At 34.9% G+C, this 8,496-nt stretch overlaps 1 protein-coding gene across 1 annotated transcript in view; it reads right to left on the bottom strand.

The window, feature by feature from the left end:
* LOC115232907 (zinc finger and SCAN domain-containing protein 31-like) overlaps positions 1-5,210 on the bottom strand; it is a 64,367-nt gene extending 59,157 nt beyond the window's left edge. The window contains exons 1-2 of the mRNA XM_029803077.1: positions 3,855-5,210; positions 3,310-3,726 (exon numbers count right to left, since the gene is read on the bottom strand). The gene's annotated coding sequence lies outside the window, so the exon portion shown is untranslated. The remainder of the gene's footprint in view (positions 1-3,309; positions 3,727-3,854) is intronic.
* Between the last annotated feature and the right edge of the window lie 3,286 nt (positions 5,211-8,496).

Raw genomic sequence — 8,496 nt, forward strand, 5'->3', positions numbered from 1 at the left:
ATATATATATATATATATATATATATTCAGAATACTTTTGTACATGTAATATACTTTCATCTTCTCAAGTCGGCGAAATTTCGCATTCGTATACAGAAATAACAGAAGTTAGATCATTTGAACGGGTCCGAGAAGAATCGGCAGTTACGTAATAAAAGCGTCGAAATCTCAACTCCCGGTTAGGATGTCGAGGATCAGAGGCGTTATATGAAGTCTTAAGCCTAGCCAGCGAGTCTACGGGGGCTGCTGCTACTGCTACCCGATCGAAAAGTATTTCTCATTTAACCTTTCAGACTGCTCTTAGGATTACCCCTCCGACCTACCCTACTTCCCCCTTCCCCTTTTCGCCGCCCCCATCCCTCTCACTTGCACACGTCTTCCGAAGACATCAATAACGCCAGCTCCAAAGTTTCGCTCCAGCTTCAAAGTGTTTCTCCCACCTTCTTCTTACCCCGTCGTTCCTTCCTCTCTCTTTTTCTTACATTTTTTATAGCTCACGTCCGATGGTCCGGGAAGCAATGAACTTTGCTCAAAAAATGACAAACGAGCGCACGCAAGAAGCTGCGAGGAACGATGAAGCGTAACCGCGAGGCAGACAAATCCATTGTGTCTGAATCTATCATAACGTCGAATTCTACATAATTTTAGTTATGCTTTCTTTATATATCAATCATTTTACAAATCTTTCTAAAACACAGAATATTGTTTTTTGTTTTCTTTTTTTAGATATGGATCGGAAATATAAGGTTCTCTTCAGCTATTTCTATTAAGGATGTGTTGTACAATAGTAGCAACAAATTGTCAAACTTAAAAAAAAACATATTTCTTACATTTATACTGTTTGAAAAATCAAATAAAAAGATCCGGATTATAAAAAAAATTAAAGTGTCACAAAATAATATGGTTTTTAACGTCTTCGTAAAAGCAAATAGTTGTAATTAATATTTTTCCTAATTTATGACAAAAACTTTTGATCGTGAATACCCCCTGAAATCAACTGCAAGAAACAAAAAAAAAACCGAATAATTTGCAGAAAGAGAGAAAAAGAAAGATAATATTTTTCTACAATTTTTAGTAAATCTCTTTTAAACGAGTAAGTGGATCTAAATCAAGTTTTGCACAAATATATTAAGAATTTTCTTAATATATGTGAAAATTTTAACTTCGTTGACCATGTTTTTTCCTTGTCAAATTTGTCAATAAGTGCTACAATACGCGATCTTCCATAAAAATCAATATACTAACTTTAAATTTAAATAATTTCCAAACCATTAAGAGAATTGTGTTCAGGTTTTGCACAAATACTCACAGAAGAAATAGTAGAACAGTCCATAAAATTTTCATGTTTTTGTCAATGTTTCGACATATGATACATACATCCTTAATCTTACTGAACTTTTGCGCGAGTAAAAATTCTTCTTATCAAGTAAAAATTCTTCTTGTCAGATAAAATTGAATCTCGCGTGCTTCTCGGTGGCCTCTGAGGAACTGAAGATTGAAGCAACCATTTGGGTTTACAACTATGCAACGAAACGCAAAAGTAAATCCCGAGACGGGACTGAAAGGAAGAAAGAATGCCGGCAAGATCGAAATCCGAAATAACGAGGAAAAGTCGGATCGAGCGCTCGAAAAAAAGGGAATCAAAGAATAGGAAAAGCTGTTAAAGACATCGCATCAAGTAGATCAAACATTTTCTGTTGGTTGCCTTCTCGCAGAGATCATGCGGAGACCTACCGAGAATTCTCAAACGAGAAGAAATCTCTTAACCAAATGAAAGGAAGAGACGGAGACGAAGCGAAAGAAGAAGGACAAGAAAGAAAGAGGAGAGATAGAAAGAAAAACTCCGTGAAATTTTAAGCCCCTCAAAAAGCCCCCGAAAAGAGGAGAGATCGGTTAGAGGTCGGAACGGGTGGGACAAATAAAAAGTTCTGCAAATTTGAGTGGTGGTTTTAACGCCGATGTACGAACCACCGTGGCTGACCGCCGATAAAACCGCTTCCCCTCGGACCCTCACCCCCTTCCCCACCCTCGGAGTCGATGCCAAAGGCGATCCCTGCTGCGATCGATTGTAATTAAATGGAAACGCTTTTATGTCGATGATGGGCTCGTTACGCTTATCGCTCCATTTTCCTCCCCTTTTTTTATCGCAAAATAATATTTTAATTATTGCAGCCGCGATGAGTAGCGCGAATTTAGTGACGATAAAGCGCCTTATTGGAATAACGATTTCTTAATGCGGAAGATAAAGCAGCGTCAAAGGACCAATATAAATCTGCATTTTTTCTTTTCTAATGTCATTACAATTTTGAGAAGTGTCATCTGTCTTTATTGTAAAAATATTGCAATTTTTAAAGATTTTTGATTTCTCAAAATTTTAAATTGCAAATTTAAGCAAATTGCAAAAATATTGGAAATATTGCAATCTACACGCATTTATTGCAAAAATATTGCTATTTCTAAAGTTTTTTTATTTCCCACAAAATTTTAAATTTTGTATTTGTTGTCCATTCATTTATTAATAAACTTTAACTTGTAGCTAACGTTCAGCAAAGCGCAGTTTAATAGAATATGATCTTATTTTAATTACGAGAAAATAACTTGCAAAGATAATCATGATGAAGCTTAATGTCCACATAGTATATAATATTCAATATATGTATAAACAATGAAGAGAACTCTAATATATGATATATCGTGTGACTCGGCAATCAAGATAAAATAAAAAATGTATTTAGTTCAAAGAATTTCTATTTTTTTAACCTTTTCCTGATTGTATATCATGATTGCTAGTCCACTTTACTTATTTGAAAAAAAAAATATTTTGATCACGCGCAATACATTTTACTCAAATCGATAAAAGCGGGACAGATAGCTTGCGTATTCGAATTTTTACAACAAAATTGTGTTTATCGTAGCATAGCAAACTATATAGCGTGTATATCGTCGGTATTCTATTTTACATATTTTTATTTATTATTGGAACATGGCACATTGTTTTCTTTAAACTTGAACTACGTCCATAATGTGCGTGCAATTACATCGATGTCATGTAACTGTATGCTACGAGTAGCATATCAAAATTTTTATCGACAAAAAAGATATAAATAAACTTTGTGAAATATATATTGCGTATATTTATATTTGTTTAATTAAACATTAATTTGATTGCAACTCCTCCCCCCTTCTTTCCCCCTCTAAAATTAATCTAAAATTCTAAATTCTTCATTGAACGCACAAAATAGACTTACGTGACCTAGGCAAAAGATTGAACAGTTACATTTCTATATGTATAAAATTAATATTACATACCTAATAGTCGTGTAATGTTTCAAATGAATACACATATCTTCTTGGTACAGGTAGTCAAGGTTTGGAGAATCCGTGTTTTCGGCAAGTAGTAATACCGCAAATGTGGTCAGCCGCCAGTCCAGATTCTGATGGAAATCGTTGGAACCGCAAATCCAGATTTCCACGATAATCGAAACACGTCCGACATTCCCGCTGAGAAATCGCAGAATTTATGCGCCCGCCACCTGCATTAAATTAAAAGATTAATTAACTATGCACGCACTGCAAGTTGCAATCAATGACCGATGGAATTTCGTAATAAGCTGTTGCCTCATTAAATACACGTGCGAGATTGGAAATAATATCAAAAGTCGACGACCTGCGCGTTATAGTTGTGGAGAAAGATTTTTGAAAGACAGCGCATTTATATAAGATAATCTAAAAAAAGAAAGACTTATGTAAGAGAGCACACATGTTATATCTAAAAATTTTGATCAATTATTAAAATATTCTTTCCATTATATACGTAAAAAAAAAATTTGTTGCGTTTATAAACAGATATTTACGTAATTAAATATTGACTGAACGTTACTGATGAGTTAATGACGCAATAATAAAAACTGACAGCAATCATGCTGCATGTGTTGCAACGATACTGTAATCGTCACGCACAATTTCAATCAAAATAACCGCCGTATCAACGCTGTCATCGTTGTGTGCGAACGAATATTCATTGGAAAAATTAACTCGCGGCAAGCCGATGTGTAACCTACTGACGTCAACCGTCCATCAACATCTCTGTTGTTTTACAGAGACGTCAAAGTGATCAGTTTTATGTCATAACTTCTTGTTACAGGCGATAATTCTCAACAAATTCATATCTGCATGATATCTTTTTTCCGGATTTGACAAGACTTCCTAGATATATATACCATAAAAATATAAAGATAACATTATCGGTAACTTATTGCTGCTGGTGATTAGATGACAGTATAATATATAGTATTTTCAATATAGTTTTATCAATTCAATATTATTTTCTAATGTAGAGTATTATTCAAAAAGAAAATAAACTAGAATGTATATAACCAGTAAAGACCAGTGGCAAAGAATTCTAGTTAATTCTTGTTAATTAATATTTGACCAGTATTACCGTTTACATCTTAGTCATCGACTCTTGTTTCAGTAAATTTAACTAATTTTTCTAAGGAATTTTTGTGTGTGATTAGCTTTTTCTAAAGAATTTTGATCTAGGTTTTCCCAAAATCTCTCTAGAAAATAACATATAATTTTTATTCATTAAGAAATTATTATATTTTTAAAGAAATAAAAATATTTATAAAATTGACTTATTGCAGATATCGATTAAGATAAAAAATTATAAAAAATTATCTTTACTATTATTAATGATTATCTATATACTAATCCATAGGTAGTTATTTAAATAGAACTTTATCTAAACATGATCTTTTTTACCCAGTCATAAATCTTTTAGTTATTGTCTACTAAATTCAAAATTGTAAAAACTGGGCAGTTTCTAACTCATAATTAGTTTTTCCCAAGATATTTTTCTACTTGGACATATTTCAATGGCGTATATCTTGAGTCAATTTTAAGCAAATCTATTTGTGAAAAACGGAAAATAGATAACAACCTCATATTCTTCGAGATTTAAGAATATGATAAAAACAATACTTGGACAAGAGACACAAATTTAGAGGGCACGTTTACGCAAGTCCCAACTGCTGCGTCGATAGTGATAACAATGTATACCGATTATAGTAAACGTTTTATCGCTGAGAGCGCGCAGATTCTACGGACGATAAATTATGTATGAGCGCTGTCGCGAAGCTTACTGGGCGAAGGGTAAAGGACAAAGGGCAAGGGGTGTAGTGCGTATACGAGACAGGAATACACATTTATTCATTCAACGGGGGCGTATGATTTTTTGCATAATGCAGTCTGCACACGGTTCTCCGATCGCGATCCAAAATATCGAGAGTAATTCTTCTACTCGTAAAGAAAAAAAAAATAAACGCAGCCAATTTATGGCGTAGTATGATAGAAGAGATGACGCTCTAAATATGAAAATCACAAGAAGCAATGACAGAGGAAATGACGTTGTTAAAGGGGAGACGCATAATTATCATACTTGTGTTGCAATTATGATGGGAGGGGTGGGAGAGGGGAGGGTGAAGGGGCCAAATTGTTAAAATGTCGAGTGCCGAGGAATTCTGAGACCCGGGCTCAAAACCAGCCCGTGAATTTAGGAAATTCAAGCGGCGCATGGACACACGCGAAAAGAACTCGCCGGAATTAATCACCGCCGACTAAAATAGCTGAGCTGCGTGACATAGTTGCATCTTTCTCTCTCTCTCTCTCTCTCTCTCTCTCTCTCTCTCTCTCTCTCTCTCTCTCTCTCTTTTTCTTCTCTCTCTCTCTCTCTCTCTCTCTCTCTCTCTCTCTCTCTCTCTCTCTCTCTCTCTCTCTCTCTCTCTCTCTCTCTCTCTCTCTCTCTCTCTCTCTCTCTCTCTCTCTCTCTCTCTCTCTCTCTCTCTCTCTCTCTCTCTCTCTCTCTCTCTCTCTCTCTCTCTCTCTCTCTCTCTCTCTCTCTCTCTCTCTCTCTCTCTCTCTCTCTCTCTCTCTCTCTCTCTCTCTCTCTCTCTCTCTCTCTCTCTCTCTCTCTCTCTCTCTCTCTCTCTCTCTCTCTCTCTCTCTCTCTCTCTCTCTCTCTCTCTCTCTCTCTCTCTCTCTCTCTCTCTCTCTCTCTCTCTCTCTCTCTCTCTCTCTCTCTCTCTCTCTCTCTCTCTCTCTCTCTCTCTCTCTCTCTCTCTCTCTCTCTCTCTCTCTCTCTCTCTCTCTCTCTCTCTCTCTCTCTCTCTCTCTCTCTCTCTCTCTCTCTCTCTCTCTCTCTCTCTCTCTCTCTCTCTCTCTCTCTCTCTCTCTCTCTCTCTCTCTCTCTCTCTCTCTCTCTCTCTCTCTCTCTCTCTCTCTCTCTCTCTCTCTCTCTCTCTCTCTCTCTCTCTCTCTCTCTCTCTCTCTCTCTCTCTCTCTCTCTCTCTCTCTCTCTCTCTCTCTCTCTTTCTCTTGGAAGAGAATATAAATCTAAATATTTGCGAGAGAGAAAGAGAGAGAGCATACCTTTTATAATTTATATTATATCTTTATGATGTATACGTGCGTTAAAACTTCACGTTTTAAGAATTTGTGCTCGCGAATTTAATTTCAACATTGAGATCGCAGTTTATTATATATATTTGAAAATGGTAAAACGTTATTAAAATAAGACAAATTAGTACCTATCCAAAGAGAGAGTAGGAAGTAATAAAATTATTATTACTGAAGTAAGATTATCATTTAATATATGTATTCACCAAATTTTTTTATGCTACCATAAATGCGATATATTTAGAAAAGAAATAGATGAGAAAAAAAGAAGTCGTAAAAGAATCAAATTTACTTGGTGATCTACAAAGATTTAATATTACAAACGTATAATCATAAATGTATAAGAGATTCTTTTTAAGAATATATTGCATGACATATATTTTTCCGTATCGTCGAAGATATAACCGGAAATATTTCTCATCGCAACGTTAGGCATTTCAGTTGGGCATATTGCAATCGATTTGCCGGCAAACCGAAATTTTGACAGCAAGATTTAACAATTCACGCGCATTCACACATACCAGCACTTGTGGTCGCAACTGAGACCAACTATTTGATCAATGGTTGCACGTCGTGGAAGCTCAAGCTCGGCTTATAATATCGCGGAAAGTATGCGTCCTATGCGCGCCAACTAAATATTTGGCCATACCGTAGGGATTTAGTGAAATTTTCCGGTACCCCATACTCACCGACATACTTGGTAATAATTGACAGATCGTTATTTTCAAACAAAGTAATGAGACAATGCATCGTTATAAAATTACGATAGAATGCATTATGTGGAAAAATTTTTGCTGATAATGATAAACTTCTATTAGCGCATTTCTATTTTCGCAAATTTTTTTATATTATCTTATTATATATTTCCTATATTTTTTTTCTATTTTTTTTCTATTATTTTATACATCAATGATTCTTCTTGAACTCTCTCTCTCTCTCTCTCTTTCTCTATCTCTCTCTTCTAAATTGAACACTATGCGATATATCCGTCAAGTTTCACAATGTGCGAGCGTATAATCGAACAACATGTTTAATATTTACTATGTAGGCCACGTTACAGTAGTTACGACACGATGGATTGGTGTAATAATACGGTCGGCAAGTTAGGAGAGTACGTTCGGTCATATTTCATGTTCTTAATACAGTTCCAGCGTGATATTACTTGGTCGTTGAAGCGCGCGTCTCTTTTCCGAGCCCGAAAGTTGCCAATAATTTTATGTAATCATTTTGTAGCGTCTAATACATTATGTATTTCGTTTGACGAAAATGCGTCTCTTTTACCAGATATTCAAGTTAATGATAACCAGTGGTGTTATTATCGAATTAATATGGAAAAATCAGAGCATCAATATTTTTATATTAAACAATTACTATCTCTCTCCCTCTCATTTATATATCAATTAATATCATTTTAATAAATGGTTTCTAATCTCTGAATACATAAAGAATATATCTCTTTACATAATTATCTTAAATATTCATAGGTAATACTACGATTTGTGAATATAGCAAAAATTATTTAGCATGGAAATAAATTTATTAGAAATATATTTTGTAATACATAACCCTATATCATTGGTAAACGAAATAAATTAATTGGTGCGACCAACGATACGCGAAGTGGAAGCAATTTTTTGTGAAATTTCGTTTTGAAATAAAATGTTTAATTAAATAAAAATTGATAAATAAATTATTTTATATATTTACATACCATTTTATACATTCCGGTATCTCTGATATATCAAAAACCACTTGTTCACTGCACTTTTTTTCTTTTTTAAATACATGAAATGAGCGCGCTTTGATCGATAGATCATCCAGCTCCATCTAACGGTGACATTAAAACATCTGCGCGCACAAAAATGAATTCGCGGCGTCATCTCTGGGCCATTATCGAAAAAAATTTTATCAAAATTATGCTGTGTTCTACGGATAATATTTGTATCCATCACACACATTTCCGTACTTGACGTTACATGTTACATTGATCGCGAACATGGGTTTTGCGACTCCACCGGAATTCGACTGGCTATTTTTTCG

This window comes from Formica exsecta, unplaced genomic scaffold (assembly GCF_003651465.1).
Source record: "Formica exsecta isolate Colony F162 unplaced genomic scaffold, ASM365146v1 scaffold1505, whole genome shotgun sequence".
Lineage (NCBI taxonomy): Eukaryota > Metazoa > Arthropoda > Insecta > Hymenoptera > Formicidae > Formica > Formica exsecta.